This window comes from Chionomys nivalis, chromosome 14, assembly GCF_950005125.1.
Source record: "Chionomys nivalis chromosome 14, mChiNiv1.1, whole genome shotgun sequence".
NCBI lineage: Eukaryota > Metazoa > Chordata > Mammalia > Rodentia > Cricetidae > Chionomys > Chionomys nivalis.
In genome coordinates, this window is record NC_080099.1 from 15,301,184 (window position 1) to 15,322,108 (window position 20,925).

Sequence of the window (20,925 nt, forward strand, 5' to 3'; positions counted from 1 at the left end):
TAAAATTTGAGGAATTCATCTGTGCCTCTCAGTTTATGTCCAACGTATTTAATGGCAAAACCAGATATAAAAAGTAATCTATCAAATATTCCAAAATTATGAAAAGGAATAAATGAAGTATTCTAAATAGTTATGCATTAGTGCTATATCCCTATATGTCATCTTTATCCACCTTTTAATAGGAAAAAGGTAGTTTAATATTTTATACCAATTATAAACATTATAAAACTAAATTGCCAGAGAACTTTTTGTTATTCTCTTAGCTTGTGTCCATCATGAAAGTCATCTTTCCCTCACTAAACATGAAAAGGTTTATTTGGGCCCTTGTTTCAAAGGCTCCAGTTTATGATTTATTAAGCCTGTGTGAGGTAAGGCAATACATCATGGTAGGAACATGTGGTAGAGAAAACCATTCATCTCATTGCCAAACAGGAGAGGAGGAAGGAACTAGGTTCTTCTAGTTATCTTTGAGAGTATGCCCCAAACACCCTAAAGACCTCTCACAAGATACCACCTCTTAGAGTTTTGCCAACTCCAAAGAGCACCACCATTCACATCTAAACTATGACAGAAGAAAAGGGTTTTTTTTTCTAAGTAATAGTTTATTTCTTTTGCTAAAGGCAGAAATTAATTTTTGAATGCTATTTTAAATGAAAGGTAGAAGTGACATTTGATTCAGGACATGAGATGTGGAAATCAAGCTGCAATCTGGAGCTCCGGGATCACACAATTATCAAAAAGAACATCTGTTTCTTTGTGGGACAGTGAGCAGAGCAAAGAGCTGGCACTTCTTATCAGGCATTCTTTTCTTCTAATTAAAATATTACTAAGTCTAACTGAAACGCAATGGAGCCTAAGTGATTGAAGTGTATCCTTAGGAACAGAATGAGTTGCTTGGACTGTCTCTGGCCATATTCCATTAAATAATGAGCTTATCTAAGGGGGTACTGACTGGTGGAACGCCCTAGAAGCAAAGCCTCATTGCTTCTATCCCCATTGTCCTCTAGGAGGCTTCTATTGTTTGACGATCACTCCCACTCTGCTTTAACTCTTTGTCAGAAACTGTCTCTCCTTTCATTTTCTGGTCCTTCTGCCTTGAGTTCTTGGTTTGATTTGATTTTTTTTTTTTTTTTTATGATTCACCTCTAAATGCTATCCTCCCTTTATGCTTTGTGAGATGTATTCTACCGTCACTTTGGAATTATTAAATGCCTTTCCCTTTTATGTTTCTCCTTCATTGTCTGCCTGTGATTCCAGTGCATCTCATAATGCCTTACCACATAGTTTTCAGATAAGTCTCCCTACATTGCTCCTGACACATAGTAGATTGTATGCTTCTTAAAAGGGCTGCTGTTTACTTATTCTAATAGAAAAAGAAAATTAGCAGACTGACAAATGTATTAGTGGTGACGTTAACTACATGCTTCTTAGCCCAAAAGATGAAATACTTAGTGCTTTCAACAAATTTTAATTCCAAGAAAATCATTGCTTTAGTCAAACTGATTGATGAAGTAAAGACATGCTGTTGTCAACTTAGCAAAGAAAATACCTCAAATAATTTCACTCTGGATTTCACAATAAAAGACTGTCTAATTAGTCAGGAATTTGTCTTTACTTACTGCACGTAATTACTTTAGAATATGGTAATGGGAGGCATTGCTCTAATTTTTAAAGATTATGCTAAATGAGAAGTTCCTCTGCTTTGAAAGCTTTGTGATTAGCATCAGTGAAGGAGCTCTTCCCCTCAATAGGATTTCTGCATGTGGTTTTTCATGAGCAGTGTTAAGGGTCCCAGCCTCAATTTGCCTCCCACTGAGATGTGCAGAGCTGTGCTTGCAACAGCTTTATATATGAGGAATAGGGCCATACATATCATGGAGTAACAATCTCCCCGGGATCGCAGAGCGTTATGCGATATTGCTGGGGTAGGTGGTAATTAGAGAGGCATTCTGTTGTCATAATGTCTGGAATTTTGCCTACCTGCAAGCATAGATTCATTCCTTCATCCCTCCCACACACCCGCTGAGTTAAAGATTTAGCTTAGTAGACTCCAGGGTCTTTATGGTGTTTTCCAAATCTTCATCTTCATCTTGTGATAAAATGATTCTGTACCAGAGCTTTATATCGCAGCGGTGAACGATTGCACAGGCTTTACAAATTCCACAGAGCACCTACCCTGTACCTTAAAATCAGGCGTGGATAGATGAGTGATTTGACTTAGTCCCTCTCAGCTTAAATAGAAAGAGAGCAAAGATAGTGTGTGTATGTGTGTGTGTGTGTTTGTGTGTGTGTGTGTGTCTATGCATCTGTGTCTCTGTGTATGTGTGTTTCTGTGCACTCCTGTGTGGTTTCCTTCCTGAAGTTCTTCTTAGCTGTTCAAGGACCAGTAATACTTTAAATGAGCTTAGAACAATAGCCCGCTTGTCCTGTGGGACAATAGACAAAGAGCATACAGCTTCACAAAAACTGACATTTACAATGTTGCACTAGTATAACATGAGCTTCCGAAGCTGCCCTTGTATGTTTGGAAAACAAAAGGAATCCTATAATTCTTTCACCTTTATATCTATACTAAATCCCACTGTATCCTGATCTTTTCAATCTTTGTTTTTTGTTTGTTTGTTTGTTTTGTTTATTTTATTTTATTTTATTTTTTCGAGACAGGGTTTCTCTGTAGCTTTGGAGCCTGTCCTGGAACTAGCTCTTGTAGCCCAGGCTGGCCTCGAACTCACAGAGATCCGCCTGCCTCTGCCTCCCGAGTGCTGGGATTAAAGGCGTGCACCGCTGCCACCCGGCTCTTTTCAATCTTTGAACAATCAATAATGCCAGTGGGTATGACAAAACCAAAAATCACTTCCTTGTATAAATAGCAAGATTGAGTTTGATTTTCCGCCTGCGCATTGCGGCATGTGCTTCAATTAGTCTGTGGATCGAGGACAAGGTGTGGGTATGTATGAATGACAGTGGAGAGAGAAGGCATGTCATTTATATTTTATGACTACTCTGGAAATCATGCATTCCCTGTGTAACAGCATCTTTTTGTCAGGCCCTCATTTCTGTAATTATGCAATGAAATGATGTGGCCAGTCAACTGCTTTTTAGAAATTACTGCAATCGATTCCAACACCCCACTCTCAGTCCACCATTGAGGTTGTTCCTAACGGATGCCACCTGAGTGTTCCATACTGCTAGAATCAGTCGCAGGTAGAGGTTATGGGAGATCAGGGGTCCTTTAACAGGTATCATAAAGCCCTCTCTCTTAGGGTCAGTCACAGAACATAAATCACTTCCACAACTAAACAACCGGGTTGTGTTGACTTGGTCTTATTGGATCAACACTGGATCAATTGTATGGAGGAAAATTGCATGAAAGTTACACCACCTCCTCTTTAATACATTTTCTTTCATGTCAAATCTCATCTCTGCTTTTAAGAAGCATCTTGAGATTTTCCTGTCCTCACTTGTAATAGACTTTATTTAATAGATGAAATTTTATCTGTTATAATCTAATCATCCTAAATCATACTCTAGCAAAATGTAATAAGACAACTCTGCTTAGCTATAACCAATATTTGTCACCCTGTAACCTACCTGGTGTTTATTATGGAAAAGACTAATTTCCTGTAAAATGGTATTCTGACATGTAAATAGCAAAGAGGTCTGTAAATTATCTTAAAAATTGGTACATTAATTCCAGAGAAGATTTAATAAGCAATTCAAGTGACTGATGCCTCATCTATGATGATAAAATGAAGACTTGAAAAAGTTAATGTTTCCCATGCTGAAAAATTGAGTATGAAACCAGACTTCCAAAATTCAGAAAAATATAATATTGACAAGGAATGTGGATTTTCTTTGTGTTGTTGTTGTTACTTTCTGAATATTATTTCAGAAATATATCCTAAGGAAACATTGTGGAAGATAATATGATATTTAGATTAGTTATTGAGTAATGATGTTATAATTTACTCACTTATTGTGTGAGTGTTTGTATATGGTGTGTCTGTTTGTCTCTGTCTCTCTCTTCTTCTCTGTCTCTCTCTGTCTCTCTGTGTGTGTGTGTTTATGTGTGCCTTATGTTGTGAAGTGGGTTATAACTTTTGTTTGAAGTGCACACAAGTTTTGTGAAGTGGGTTATTTCCTTCACCTTTCTGTGGGATCCAGGGATTAAAACTCAGACCTTGCACCGAGTTCACAAAGCAACCTGTCTTGCCAGTTCTAAAATAACTGTTTGGTGTCCATGTATTACTAGATAGAAGAAGGAAGTTATACCAAGAATACTAACTTTCCAAAGAACTCTGAAACCATGGCCATCTGTTGGAAGTTCACCTGCTCCAACTGCCAGTCATCCTCTGCAGTAGGGCAGAAAGCCAAACACTTACATCTGTTGCTGTCTGTCAGGACTGCTGATGGCCAGATCTGTGAAGTCCAACACGGACGATTGAGACTTTCAGAAGGAAGTGAAGAACGAAAATGCTAAGACATGGAAATACAATACAAACTGTAGATGAGAGAATATGACAGCAGACCAAAACAGCAGTGTGTGTGTGAGAAATGCTATTTCGAATTAAAAAGTTATTTGGAGGACATAGGAAGCAACTGCTAGGTCAATCTTTGACTCCCTCTGATCAAATTTTCTCAATTAAAAAGAAGGGAAATATTTTTTATCAATAATATCATATATACACTTGAAGTAAATGGTCAGCTTGACATTATTAAATGCTAAAATATCAAAATTCATTTAAATACTACTAATAAGTTACAATTAAAGAGGTCTATGTACAATATGTGGTTGGAGTCATGAATAAGATAATTCGAAACATGCTATTTCAGAGGGCTGTCCTTAGATTTTATTAGAGACTTCATAGTTTCCTTGGTGACAAAGATTAGCCAAATGACAGAGTTCGCAGCAGTTCTCCTCCAAGTCAACAATCCCTCTGCATGTCCTATATCCTTTATAGATCACATGCTTAAATTCTGATGAAAACATTGTATTGATCTTTGTAAATTGTCTTGGAAATCAAAATATTTTTATAAAAATCAGTATAGGGAAAATGTATACACTTTAATGTACTCACTTACAGGTGGTTTTTAAACATAAAGCAAAGAAAACCAGCTACAAACCACAATCCCAGAGAACTTAGACAACAGTGAGGAGACTAAGAGACACTTACATAGAAATAATCTACATGGGAAGTAGAAAAATACAAGATCTCCTGAGTAAATTGGGAGCATGGGGACCTTGGGGGAGGGATGAAAGGGGGAGGGGATGGTCTACAAGAGCTAGTTCCAGGCCAGGCTCCAAAGCTACAAAGAAACCCTGTCTCGAAAAACCAAAAAAAAAAAAAAGAAAGGGGGAGGGGAGAGGTAGAGTGGGGAGCAGAGAAAAATGTAGAGCTCAGTAAAAAGAAATCAATTTAAAGCATAAAACTTTAAATATTATACTAAGTTGTAATTCATAAAGATCATCAGCAATAAATTAATATTTAACCAAGAAGCCACTATAATGAACTAGGAGTGGAGCAGAGGACCCTGTAGACTTTCAGGAATACTGCGTCATTGTTCCTGGGATCTTCATCCAAACTGCAATGAATATTCAATTAGTTGTTTAGTTTGTCAGATAAAACAATAAAGAGAACCCAGAATTTGAATGCAGTTTACCAATTTCAACCCAATTATTTAAGGTAAAGTAAAGCAATTTGAGAGTAATTAGAATAATTAGATGTTTATTAATGATAAAGGCAGATAAAAATGATCCAAACTACACATTAACTCCTATGCTACAAGTATCTTAAATCTTAATACAGGTTGGAAACAACAATTTGAAGCCACATGTCCTAGAACTTCTGTTGACTAGTTAAATTTCATGAAAATAAACAGACATGTCATGATCCCTGTGTAGTGCAACACAGAGGAGCAGGGTCCACTGTGTGTGCTAAAACGTGAGAAACTGACAATGCACAGATGTTGGTGCCTGATGAAGAATCCATGTTTCTCTTCGGACTCCTACTTTCCTCATATGTGAAATCATATAATAGTCCTTAAGAATGGGCTGTATGAAATTCTACAAGCTTGCGTGTTATAGAAATAAAATGTATCCTTCTCCTTGGATTCCCTTTTCCTTGATTAGGGAAAGAGTTTTAATTTGATTAAAAATTCCAAATGTTATGGATTTGGAAGCAAGCTTGCAGTTAACAATTACCTTAACTCCAGTTCCAAGGAGTCTAGTATCCATTTCTTACCTCTGTAGGCTCCTGTGTCCTCCATGCATGACATTCACTCACACAGACATCACACACACAAACACATATACACACACTTAAAATAAATCATAAATCTTTTTAAAAGATGAACATCGTTGTCTGTAGTCCCAGTTGTGTTAAGTAGTTGAAAGATCTTTTTTATTTCATTAATTCATATCAGATTCCAGAACTTTCTCTGAAGGTGTGGGAAAGGTTGGGAAAAAGTTTTCACATTAACCTCCTATTAATGGACTTTTGAATATATGTTCTGTAAAAACTAACTCTAAAAATAAACAAAAAGGCTCTGTGTTGAAATGAACTGAGTTTAACTCTGAGTAGACCATGAAGATAAGACTTATAATATAGTAAAAGTTACATTAAGGTTTGTGACAGATCCGACAATGATTTAAAGCATTTTCCTAGCTGATAGGACAATGTATTACCATGGTAGCCATCTTGAGAATTTGTGAACATTGACTTTCAACATACATATCCAGGGGAATTGATGTTCTTATTACCAGAATCTCTTCAACTGGAATGTCAAGGCTTTCGCAGGACAATACCTTTATCTTTTGTAGCAAAGGGGATTCTAACATTTATGTGAGTGTGAATTACTGTGATAAGCAAAACACTTATATCAAATGAGAGGCATATTATAACATGATTGTACATGCCAACTAATAGAAACAATGAGATTGGAATGGCTGCCCATTTCAATGCCATTTCTAGACTGCTGTCTTAAATATCTTTCCTTCACACCTCTGATTCTTTCACATGGAGAGTTGTATGCACCTTTATAGTTACACAGTCAGCGAGCCATAATTTTCTAATAAGGCAAGCATTTTTCAAAGCACAGTAATGTGCTAACCTATTAGGCTTCTTTTAAAATAGGGGGTTTCACGATGAACCCTTAGTTCCCCTCATTGTTACACTTGAAATTATAGCTTGTATTGGTTTTACCTCTGACTGTGTTCTAGAGTTGGTTTCTCAACAGAAGCAAGCTATGCTATGTAAACAAGACAGAGCAGGCACATTCCTTGGTATAGGATATGTAGCAGGACAGTGTAGCCAGTTGAAGAATGAGGAGAGTTGATCTATTCTCCTGTGTCTCTTATCCATCATGAGCAAAGTTTAAATAAAAGTATGAACTGGTGAAAACCAAACAAACAAACAAAAGTCCAGCACTGAGATCTAATACCCCTGCTGACTACCTAGGATATTGAGTGAGCCATTTAACTTCTTTTTGCTTCAATTTCCCACCATAACTAGATAAGATAAAATATAACCTGGAAAGTCATTGCTGCACCACTTTAGGGAATAAAAATAAACATGAATTATGGTTATAAAATGATAGTATTTAACAGGGACTTCTGGTATAACATGGAGGCTCTATCACTTTATACTCTGGGCTCCTTTATATTTTCAACACCTACAAAAAGGAGGCGGATCGCCTGAAAGGGGGAAATAAAACAATATTTTCACAACTCACGACCTGGTCAAACATGCTGTAATTTTAATTGACACACTCCCCTGCATATACTTGCAGGCTATAATGGCCCTAAGTTAAACAGATCACCAGATGGTGCAGAAATTAGTGACTAGAATACAGTCTTATGAATATGATTGCTTTGCTTTACTGCGATTCAAGGTCTCATTCATTGGACCAGGACACACTCTCAAACCATAAATCCATCCACCAGTCAGGAAACTGGCCTCTGCTGCAACAGTGTAGGTTCCAGTATGGCCTTATGTCTTGCAATGTGGCAAATCTGATGGTGACATGTCTGCCTTCCTGGCTTTGTAGGCGTTGGATCTCCCTGAAGGGACTATGGGGAACCAATCTAATGTGTTTAATGTTACTAGAACCCCCCAATCTCAGATCAAACTTTCATGTAGCTGTTCCTCTAAAGCAAAAATAGTAAGGCAGAGGTTGAAGAAGTCAATGATTGAAAAATGGAACAAATAGATTATTTCCTATTGATCATGCATAAAATATGACCAAGACATTTGTCTTCTAATTTTCAAAAACATAATCTGTAGCTATGATATTATAATATTTGTGACTTGAGACACAAGATTAATTTTAATTAAACTAGACTCATGTTTAATGATAAATCATGGATATTTTCTTCTGTAGCAGTGAGTCTCAGATTTCATGTGTTGGAGAAATCATTTGCAAATCACATAGAGGTTAGAATTTTTAGTGGATCTGGAGAGAACACTCGTATTTTGAGGTTCTAAAGGGATTCCAGGTGATGTGGTGGCTGCCCCTCTGTAGTTTACACCTTGAAGCAATTTATTTTAGAACATGTCATGTGCTCTTAACCCAAGGCTTGTGGAAAGATTAGTATGCATGATAGATCACTTGAAATTAAATTTGCCTCTCTCTGTCCTGTGTGGGTGTATGTGTTTGTACACACACATGTGTTTGTACCCACAGGTTCAAAGATACATGAGTTTCTACTTTGTTTATAATTTTCTTAGTCTTTCACATTGTTTATTACGTGAATCAGGTTAGAGGTCACTTTCTCATTACACCCAATTTAGGCTCAACTACGGAACATCACCACCAAGGTGTGTTTTTCTTTGCTGTGGTTTTGCAACTATTTATGTGGGTCAAATTTTGTCTCTCAAGACTTATTCAAATACTCTTACAATTAACATACCTTTCCACAGCTTAGGGCCAAGAGCTGAGTACCTTTCTCTCTGCCCAGAAGATGCTGTGCAAAATTAAGCTTTTATTTTTCATACAAACATCAAAAACCTCAGTGCCTTAGGAAAACATTAGTTTGTTTAATATACATAAATATGCTGAAGAAGTTCTACTTCTGAATGTATCTCTGATTTCAGTATCTAACTAGGAATTGATAACTAAGATCTGAAAGTTCCTATAGGAATTTTTCTTCAGATGAGCTCCTGTGGAAATCTGGGAAGTTGCGTGTCATTTTGGAGATGGTCATAAAGTTTTCCTAGATTTCCCATGTTCTCGTAGTACAGGGAAGAGCATGTCCTACAAGATCAATTGATTCATATGCACAGTGACTCGGGCTCTAATAAAAATTTCCAGTTTGCTTTATGTTGTACCTGGTGAACATCATATATAATCTGTAAATTAACTTACAGTATTTTTCTGGTAATAACGAGGGTGAGTAACCCTGTAGAGTGACAATACAGCAAACAGGAGGTAGTTGAAAGTAATGTTTATGTGAATAGTAGGGAAGTTAATGTAATTTCCCTTAAGATAGCATCATAATTAATCATTGAATATAAAATATACCTAAGAAGTAAATATGTGTTCAAAAAGACTCCTGGTAAACATAGGTTGGGAGAAGAAATTAAAAAAATACCGTTTCTATAATTACCTCTTAAGAAATTAAATCTTTTTTTCTATCTTTTCTTTTTTTTTTCTCTCCCCCAGTGCCTTCTCTGTCATCCAGGTGTCACATTTAAAACATCCTTTAACTATTTAGAGATTCTGAATTCAGAAAGCAGTAGGTCCTGCACTCAAAGCAGCTGAAAATAAGGGAGCGTGTTTATGTGGCAGCTGCAGACTAGAGAGAAACAGAGGTAAACCTTGGGATTTATAGCTTGAACCTGCCAGACAGAAATTTATCTAAACTCTCTTGATGATTTTAATGTCAGGGAATTATGTGTAAAAAAGTAGCTGTGAGTTCTCAGACTACTGATTATACATAGGAATCTTTCTAGGGAATCTGGCTCAGGTCAGTCAGAGCTCATGACCGCCACTCAGACAACTTCCCTACCAATCCCTCCTCCTCCTCCACGTGCAGGTCATTTCTAATTTTTCCTCACCTCAAAGCTCAGGTGTTAATTCATCCTTTTGTGAAGTATCATCCTAAAGAAACTTTTTGTTCCTGTGAGGCTACTTCTACAACTGACATTGAAGACTGTAGAAACACAGTCTCGATATGCTTTAATAGTAAAACAATGGGTAATATATCCTAAAATCCCACAAGATGATAGTGTGTGTATTCTCATAATGTCAATGGGATCTTCAGACTTACTTACGGATTGCCTTTGTGAAACACAGCACTGTAAGTTTGTGTTCTTACTCATTAGAGAAGCATAAATGGAAAAATCCTTCTCCTAATTCATTCATGAAGAAACATCAACTCAAAAAAGATATAAGAAGTAGATCTAGTTCACACAGTATGTAACTGTCAGAACAAGGCTCGGAACCTAAGCATATATTAAGGAGAAGTCTGTTTTCTTCATCATTATATTATAAGATATAGAAACAGGAGGTCAGGGAATAGTAGGTAGCAAAAAAAGTCACAAATCTATATTCTAGATTTATTATATATGTGTAAATGTATAAATATGTTTATTTATTTTCCCTAAATATTCTAATGTTTTCTTTGGAATGTGTCTGATAATCCACAATATTCTAGCCTCATCATTTGTAGAAGAAAGACAACAACCAAACATGCCCCAAATTTTGCTCAGTTTTTATTTGATGACAAGTTGTTAACATATTCATTGGGTTTTACTTTGTTATACTTTTATTTGTGGTTTTCATTTCCAATATGTACAGATTGTGTTTTCTTATTTGAATGTTAAAGTAAGTATCTATAATAAATCTAAAAATAGATGAACTCATTTCTAAACCCACAATTGGCTTCCATTCTGTATAAAGATGAAATATTCTGGAATCCCAAAAGGGAGGATATTATGAATAGTGAAGAATTTACAAAGCATCATATAGAGACATACCGTCCTCATTGGTAACTTTCCATTTGGAGACTTTAACATGTCTTTTCTTTGGCTGCTATTAAAATGATGACTTGAAATCACTTACTTGCAATGCAAACAGGAAGAAATAAACTCTCAACCAGGTAGACTCTTTAGGGAATCCAGTCTGAGTAAATTACGTTTCTGGTAGCTCAGGATAAAATAGAAATCATTTTGTATCATATGCATTATTATTCATAGTTAATTCTGCATTAGCTCTATACACTGAGAAGCTTGCCATTGTGCACTTACCATGCTTTTATATTGCACAGCAACTGTAAAGTAGCCCGCACCATCCTGCCTGATGGGAACCTAAAGTTCTGAGAGCAAAAACTGGGACCTCTTTGGTCAGGGTCACTAAACAGCAGTTGCAGAAGGTAATCTCACTCTGCATGATGTCATTATGAATTCCTAGTCCAGGATTGCAGTGGCATCACAAAACTGTATCATGAAGATCCAGCAAGGGCATTTCAAAGTTTATAGGTAAAATTGTCTGACTTCAAAGTGTGATTCCCATGGTCATAGTAACTTTATATGCTGGGAAAAGGCAGAATGTGATAAATGAGCTGTTACTAAGGAAGGTCAAGTAGTAAACCAAGAATGATATAGAAAGTGTGTCATGCATTTGAAGGGCAGAGAGAGAGAATAGGAGACATTTGCAAGAGTTACCTTTCAAATGCAGATGCTATTGAGTAACTGAATAATTAGATGGGAGGAATTGGGAAAATGAGTCCCACATGACCATTGTTTTAACCCCTCGAGAACTCGTAAACAAACAGAAAGAATGAAGTACTGGGAAAGATGGCTTTGTGAGTAGAAAGAAACTTGAGGATGAAGAGGTTATATGAGCAACAAGCACCTAGAAAGAAATTGAGTATGTATAGGGAGAGACATAGCATTCACGGAGCAGCCAAGCAGCCAGATAGAGAATCATCTTCAAAAAGTGAGCATTTCAGCATATAGTAACAAGAATAAGAAGTCAGCTCCTAGAAAAAGAACTCAAAGGAAAAAGCAAAGTTTCAAAACAGATTTAGACAAATCTCCATTTTTTTTCGTGGTAGAACAAAAAGAAGTACTAGAGATAAAACTATAATTTCCCAGAAACGAAGATAGAAAAGAAATTCAAGAAAATAGCCATTATAAATATAGTAGTTCCTTCAAGCAAAGAAAAGATAATGTCATTTGGATATTTCTTACACAATTTTATCATAAAAATATGTACCCAAACTGAAGTTGTGTGAAGAGCCACAAGGGAATCTGATAATGGTAAGCTAATTCCAAATTAAACATTTAAAAAAGAATTTGACTGCAGGTACCCTGTGTGGGCAGATAAAGCTATTCCCTGAAGCCGTACTTGATTACATGAAAATACTGGTCTTGGGTGAATTACCTCCCTATGAGCTGTTTCCTGGAAAATATCCAAGGCTCTCAAAACAATTCAGAAAATTGTTACTGCTGTTTACTAGATGCTAAGACTCTATTGCCAAAAGTACTGTACATGCTCTGATGAGAAGTTATACAGTATTCATCAGGAACTAAGCAAGAAACATCTTTTCAACTGGTCAGCCTTCTTATTATCAGAAAGTGCTCTACAAGCTGCTAGGGGGAGGAGTAGTCGACAGTCACCTGTGGCCCCTTCTCCTTCATGGTTTTTTTTTCTTTTTTTCTTTTTTTTTTTTTTTTTCTGACAGGCAAGATGTGCACTGTTGTGGTAGTGGCCAGTCTTTGCTGGTGGTTACCAATCACGTTAAGATTAGCGTGGATGCCAGTTCCTAGGTCAGGGATTCATGCTTGGGACTGTAAATTTAGTCATTGATGTCTCCATGGCTGGGGATCACCTATGGAGCCTACTACAGTTGTTTTGTTAAATAGGCACGATGTGTCTACCAAATTGCCTTCTAAGTAACTACTGAGTTTAGTGTTGTTGTCAGCTTTGATCAGATGAACTTTTATTTTTTTCAGTGGCTGCAGGTAACTGCAAAGACTCATAGCTGTTCAAAGTTGTGGGAATAAATGACTGTTTATGAATGAGTCACACATATCACTCCCTTCAAGCTTCAAGGTATATCACAGAAGAAAAGTGTGGAAGGAACATGAGAGCTAGAGGCTAAGAAGGAGTAATGTAGGCTTTTAATCTTTGAAAATGATGTGTGTTCTGTGTTTCAGTCAATCAAAGAAATACACATATAAAAATTGGAAGTGATTGTGTTTGATGTAGCAATGTGCCAATACCACAGTGTAATCTCGAAGTGACATTCTAAACACATTTGTGATGTATACTCATTAGTGAATTGTCTTTGTATACGCATGTTCTTCGCTGAGTTCCTTTAAATGACGGAACAAATGAAAATCAATTATTTCACAATGTTAAGGATGTTATGAGGGGTTTACTACAAAAAGGAGTCCTTGTGGTCAGCTCTTTGCCTTTAAAAGGGAAAATAGCTGCATTGTACACACAATAACATGAATTACAAGACCCTTAACATTGTGAAATAATTGATCATCTTTATACCTGACTACTGATCGTGCCCTTACAACACCAGCATATGACTGTGAGTTTCTATTGCTATTTTAATCAGCTGGGTATTCTGTAGCTTTGAACTAGGAACCTCAGGAAAGAACCACAGAAGGATGGACCATAAATCTGCTCAAGTGAATCCACTTCTCAAGATCTTTGCTGAATTCTTTGAGGTATATTCTATGACCTCTCTCAATGAAGAAGCAAGGATAATTGCTGGTATGAACATTCTGCAGCCTCATTGGTTTCTTCCTGCCTTTGTCCACCTCCATTTTGTTGCCTCCATCAAAGCATAGTGTCAGCCCTGATGTCAGTGGGTTGGGCACTTGGCAAATCCTAAGTACACAGCAGCCTTACACAGTGATCTCTCCTTGAGGACTTTCCCCCACTTCTGCTTAGTCATCATTTGACAGTGTAAACATAATGCAAGAGCTGTTTGATGAGCCTACTTCCTTTCAAATCTTTCAAATTCTCATAAGCTTTCCTCTTATCCATTACAAAATGCAAACTAAACACTTCATATATAGGATCCCAACACTTTAAACTAACCTGGGATCATACTGAAACTCACATTTCCAATTATATTGGCTTCTTTCTTTCCACTGGTATTTTGGAAGCCCCTATGGGTTTGTTTTTTGTTTGTTTTTTTTTTTGGGGGGGGGGGGTACTTTTAAATGGCCGCCAATTTGCCTAGTAAATTTGGTACTTAGATTCCAATATGCAAAGGTAGGAAGTTAAATCATAGGCTAACCATGAAAATGTATCTTTTCATTAAGACTACTACATGTTTTATTAGGTGCTTACTGTAACCACAGGAGGATAATTAAATTATTTGTTGGATTATGAGCTTGCTGTTCAGCCAGAGGGAAAGGGAGATAGAAAATAAAACATTACCACCATCTTTGAAAGCTGCTTTAAGAAGCAGAACATCCCTTAAATAGGTAGATGAAATTGCAATAGAACACCTTTCGGTTGCCAATATTGCTGTTCTATCATTTATCAATAAAATTCAAACAAGTCAAGGCAGTTAGAAAGCCGTGGTTGATTTGTCACTGGTTGTATTATTGGGTCATTATTTTTAGTCATGGAAAAGAATGTAAGGCTCTTGGTTTCACGTAATTAGTGTATAGAAAGTGAACATGAAATGATGAGGGTGTTGGGAATGAGAAGTTCCTAAAAGGGAAGAAAGGATAAAACTAAAGGAAAAGTATGTGGAGATGTTTCTTGTTGTCCATTCTCAAACTAAAATCAGCTCACAAAAACTGTATTTTACAGAGGCTTTAGAATTTTCATTTCTCTGATGTTGTGATGTTACATATATTCTGTTTCATCTATTAGAAGGGAACAAATTTTGCAGCCTTAAAGGAAAGGGGGAGTCTGCAGGACTTCCGTGGTAGAGCATCATGCTATCATAGTTTATCATATCTCGGGTCACATACCCAGTGACAGAAGAAAGAGTAAACAGAAATATGTAATGTTTATTGCTGTTCTTTCTTCCGACTGTGCCCCTGTGAGTTACTAATGGTTTGCAGACATCTTTCTCATTCTCTCCCTCCCAGACCCACGATTGCCTGGTTTGTTCATTCTAATTCCCAGTTATGTCTACTTGGTTAAGTTTTAGATTATTTTTATCTATGAAAACATATATCTCAGTAGTAGAAATCCATGAACTCTGTCACTAGCTGAGAGGGCTTAAGTATTCCCTTGTCTTCTTTGAACTTTGATTTTCTTGTCTCCAAGACAACACAATAATGTGTGCTTTGGAAGTCTATTTAAAGGAAGTGTGGAGTGTCACAGTTCCTGTACCACTAAGAAAAGATGGCAACACCCAAGTGTTTCCCTGGGTTCTGTCACATAGACACAATAGAGATGAAATCCCGATGACCTAATGTATCCAGATGCTAGCAAGCTATGGCCCTTAGAAGAAACTAGGCAGGAACAACAAGGAGGCCTGTTTCCTCCCCCTATCCATGTGACTATTGGCTTGCTCTACTGGAGTCAGCATTTCCTAGTTGCATAATAAATGTGGTCTGCACAATTGGAGTTTTCTGTGTCGATCACGTGTAGATTTAAGAACTTGAGTAGTCATGTTTACTCTATCAATCGTATCATGTGACACCCATCTCACCTGTGACTCAGTGTTGATTCATTTTCTTGGGAGAGCATATATGGGTAGAGAGACAAGACCCTTTGCTAGCTTGTCCCCAGTGGGCAGATACACCACATTTCACTTCACTGTAAGGAGGAAGGACGATGTTAGAAGAGAACAAGCCTTTTCTTAGTCATTTCAGCGTTCATTATTCTTAAAGTGCAATCCGCTCTTGTGTGTTGTAAATTAAAATACCTTAAGAGCAATACAAAAACATGCATGTTTGAAACGAGGCCGCCTGTAAAGATTCCTCTATGACTATTGTATGCAAGTAAACAGAGCTGCTCGCTTTATTTTTAATATTCTGTGAGCATAAAATATAAAGAAGGAGAATATACAATTTCCCACACCTTGTTCCCATTTCTCTCATAGCACCAAAACTCATCCCACATGAGAAGTGCAGGTGACTTTACAACATCTTCATCTTTCCCAGATGACACAAGCAAACTGATTACTTACAAATAAGTATGCATCAGTACTTTTCACATCAAAACTAGACAGTGAGAGGCCATTTCAGCTACCACTATAGAATAGATGAGAGAGAATATTTTTGTTTATCAGTTTTATTCATAAAATAAGGGAATGAAAGCTAGAGCTGGCTATAGGAGGAGGTAGGCAAGAATATGAAAGTTTGAGTCGAAGGTCAGACCCAGAATGCACCGCAGCCTCTGATCTACCCCAAGTAGGTCTGCACAATGCATTCCTGCTGCAACCTGGCCTGGTGTTTCTCAACACAGAAAGTACTGTGGTTGGGAGTAACATGCAAGGAGACGCTAGCAGGAGGCTGCACCTGGCAGTCATATATTATGTACCTAATGAGCAAATGAAATGTTTAATAACTGCACTGTGGAAATAAAGCTTAGGACGGTAAATGCCTGCTGAGGCTTTTCGTCTTCCCTCGATGCACACTGCTGGCCCATCGCAGAGCTCTAACATCGTTTGTGTTTCCCTGCTTAGTGGGTCCTGCTGAGGAAACAACATTAAATCCAAAGCGATGCTCACTTAATTAGTTGTATAGCCATGTAAAAGCATTTATTTAACATAGCAGCTTCCGGGGTTGCACAGAGGGTCTCCTGAAGTGATTCTCCCGCGCGCACCCCAGGCACAGAAAATTGTGCAGTGGCTTCAACCGAAGCATTTGCAAATTGAAACATTTCAATTAACCATGGGTCATTTAGACTCATAGAAATTTAATACTGTATTATTTTACTCAAACAATTTATAGTTTGGTATATAAAAAGCAAAAGCAAGCTAAAGTTCTATTACAGGTTTTCATTAATGAGTTAAAAAAGAATTACTTTTCTATAAAGCAGTGATTTAAAGGCAACTTTCTACCACTTATTAATTCTTTTAAGTTGATGAGAAATCCTTTTTGAATACATTTTTATTGAAGTGTTAACCAATGTTTTCTAATTTTGTTTTATTTATTTATTTATTTTTGTTAGAGTCCAATGAATGGCCTTGAATGGGTAAAAGTCTTCTTGTCGTGACCTCCCAAATGCTATGATAAGAGGTAAATGTCACCATGCTTGGCTGATTCTTCCTAAGGCTTAAAGAGAGCCAAGACATTAAATAGAAAGTTTAATTGGCAGAGTTTGGGTTTGGGGAGGAGCCTAGGAAGAGTTGAGAGGGGAGGAGTAGATTAAAACAAAATAAATCTACTCATAAGCAGGGAAATAGAAATAATATAAAATTTAAAATACCAAGCTGTTAAAAACAGTATGAGAATAAAATGCAAGCAGAATAGCTTTATTAGGCTGTAATATCAATTTTATAGGTAATAATTTAGAGAGCAAATTGCTTAACTTTGTTAGATATGAGGAAATCATGAGTCAAAGAAATTACGCTATCAGGCTAATTAATTGTCACTGTTATGGCATGGATACCTGTCCCTCAAAATCCTGTTTTAGCATCTTCCTTGTTTGACTGTAGCACTACTGAGAACAGGTAGAAGGCTTAAGAGGCAGAAAGAGATTTAGGTCAGTAGAGAGCATAGCCGGGAAGGATATCGTGGACCCCGGAGTCACTTTCTGTCTGGACCCTGGGGTCCCTTCCTGTCTCTACCCATCTCTATGAATTGTCCTTACTATGTGACAAGCACTTTCCTGTCACCCACTGCCACCATGATGTGCTCCTGCAATACAGGGTGACCATGTCCCTTGCCTTTAAAGCTGCCTTTCCTAGGCATGTGTTGAATAGCAGAAACTGTGAATCCCTTTCAGCACGTGTGAGCATTTAGCTCGACTTCATTTTAGAAATCACACATTGTTCATTGACTTGGAGAAAATAAAACAGTGAATTCAAACTCCTTCATTTTGTCCATCAGCCAGTTGCTTCTGGTTGGGAATCCCTCATCCATCTATAACTAGATGCAAGTAGATGAGTTTTCCAATTTCTACAACCCCAGAGATGTTGTTTCTCTCGCTTGCTGTCACCCATATGCACGCTTGGTTCTTCTTCCCAAAGCAAGATGTAGTTTCCTGATAACATTCTGAAAATCACTCCTTTTGTTTGGAACAGCGCTCAGAGCTTGTTGACTATAAGGTTAAAATTTTATTACATTAGCAGCTTGGAGTCCTGGAAGAGTTTCTTTTATATTTATTTTTCTTTTTCTTTGATATGTCATTCTGAAGAAACACATAAGAGTTAAATTGTTCATGCATATGCTAATTGTCAAGGTAAGTGCTGTTCTCTAAAACAAAGAAGTAAACATAAAGTCATCTCTGCAAGCTATGACTGAGATCTGCCAATTTCAGAAACACCAGTGAGAGCCTTGGCATATCCTGACACTGAGAAACAAGAGTTTAGCATGATGGTGAAATGGGTTGTTTTCTACTTTCTAGTGTTTCCAGCAATGCCTTAGGAGAGTAGGTCGCAGCCCTCTTTGATTTGTCAAAGTGTTATCTGTGGCTTGAGAGTGTGGGCCATGTTTTTCCAGGTTCTTAACCTCTTACAAGATTGATATAAGGTGTTATATGTTTTTTTTTTTTTTTTGCTAGCACAGTTTATTCAAAGCAAAGGAATCAGATAGATTAGATAGAATTGCGTTGTCAAGATTGACAGTTGTCCACAAGGCATGAACATGCTCAAGGAGTGTGATTATTCTTTGGATCTTTCTTTTATGGTATTAAAAAATGAACAGGTTGGTTTCTAAGGACAGTAACTTGTGTGGTGGTCCTTATGTTAACTGCCGGATTAAGTTATATGACCTCATTTCTACTGTGCATTCCTATTTATAATATATGTGATTTTAACTAATACATGTGATTTTAACTAATACATGCCTATGTTAACATGGCATAAATTATTCCATGAATGAAATCTCCCTAAAAGTTTTCTTAGACTGTTTTGTGATAAGACTTCTCCCAGGGAGATAAAACACATGTCTCCTCAATCTCCAGGACAGACGAAAACACTGATACCTCCAAAGTCCAACTTGATGAACCAGTGAGTTTTATTGGAGTTACTTATAGGAATATGGAAGAAAGGTTACTTATAAGAGCAGAAATGAGTCAAAGACAGCTGCACCAGCATGGATGACAGCTCATAAAAGTTAGGAATCAGAAACACACCACAGGTGCTCAACAGATTGGGGTGCCCTTTCCAAGTGAGTCAGTTGGTCGAAACTTTTTCCAGACAACTTCTGCTTCTTCCAGAACACTGCTCTGGAAACATCTTTACATCTTGGTTCTTATAAGAGTATTTTATGCAGCTCGGCTTCTTTGAGTGTCTCTCTACATTCTGTATTGCTTGCGTCGTGTGTGGGAGAGGGGAGGGGAGCAAATCCTGTCTGTTTCAGGGACTGATGAATACATTTTGACTTGTTTGCCTTCTGTCTTAAAGAACTTCCTTGAAGGATGGAATGTTTCTATGAGGAATTTATTATATAACACTTCACCTCTTCCTTTTAATTTTACATTCTTCTTTCTGACCCCCTCTTGTGCAATGATCCTTGACTATTAGAAACGATGGCTAAAGATGTTCACCCATGGCTCAAAATTAGGCCATTGTGTCACCCTAAAAATCACCTGTTCTCAAGAGTTTCACTATTGTTTGAGCTGAGGCTGACAACAATGGTGAGCTATGGGTGTAATCACAAATGTTTAAAGGGCAGTTTGACATCCATCTAGTAAATCCATAGGTGTTTCTTTTCCTTTTGGCACTATGATCTCCCCAGCCGCATATTTGTCCTGGCTTACAATACTAGTTGTGAGCTCCCTCTCCTGGAGAGGGGCTTAAATACAGTCCAAATATTTGCTAAGTCTTATCCATGATAGCCGAGCCATAAGCAGGCACATCTTGCCTGACATGGCATTATTTAAGCACACAGTGCCCATAGCCAAGCAGGAATGTCGAGGTCTGTTCTCCATCAGCAGCATGCATGCCCCATCCCTCTGGCACTATGAAAGCCAGTTAGCAAGATGGGAGTTTCCAGTTCAGTTTCAGCCTTATTTCTGCATGCGCTGCAGAATAAGCTGCAAATGGGATGTCTTCAGCGAAAGGGTCTTACTTTCTGAATCTGGCATACAACTGACAGCAGTTACAGTAGTCTTTATGATCTGTGATGCCTCGGGGGCTTCCCTAGCCAACAACTTCATGGAGTGATAGCCCACCCTTCACACTGTGATTTTCATTCACTATTTTTGTGACCTCTGAGAGTTTCTTTTCCCATAGAAACTGGGTACCTTTTGTGTTTAGACTCTTTAGATGTTATGTTTTAACACCCTGCTTTTCCTTTTAATTAGCTCAGATCCAGTAGAACTGTAAGATAGCTGGGCATACCATCAGACCTGGCTATCTTCATCCTATTCTGTATCTCAATGTGCATGAAATGCTACCTCTGTCACTATCAATTCTTCATGGACACTCGTGTGTAACACCGAGTTGGGTGAAACCCTTAATAGTGGCTTTCCATGTTGCTCTCTTGCACAGAAATGCTTATAAGAGGCCCTTGGCAGTGTCAACACAGGTGAAGCCATTTTTGTAGCTCTCACTGGCAGGCATAGGCCCTATTAAGCCTATCTGACAATTTCTCATGCAGTAGGTTGACTTGTGTGCATGTCCAATGAGGGCTCCATTTGTTGAAGTCATAATAGGGAGTAGTGCTCACATATTTCTGCAGCATGCAAAATATCATTGTGTTTCACAGAAATGCTAGTAGCCTTAGCTAATTCCCTACCTATATTGGTTCCACTATGACCAGACTTATGTGGATGCAATGGGCAGCTTTCAAGGGTAGCTGAGGGGAAATGGCCCATACTTTG

At 37.6% G+C, this 20,925-nt stretch overlaps 1 protein-coding gene across 3 annotated transcripts in view; it reads left to right on the forward strand.

The window, feature by feature from the left end:
* The window catches only part of Dcc (DCC netrin 1 receptor), a 1,032,721-nt gene that overhangs the window by 996,811 nt on the left and 14,985 nt on the right, over positions 1–20,925 (forward strand). The window lies entirely within an intron of this gene.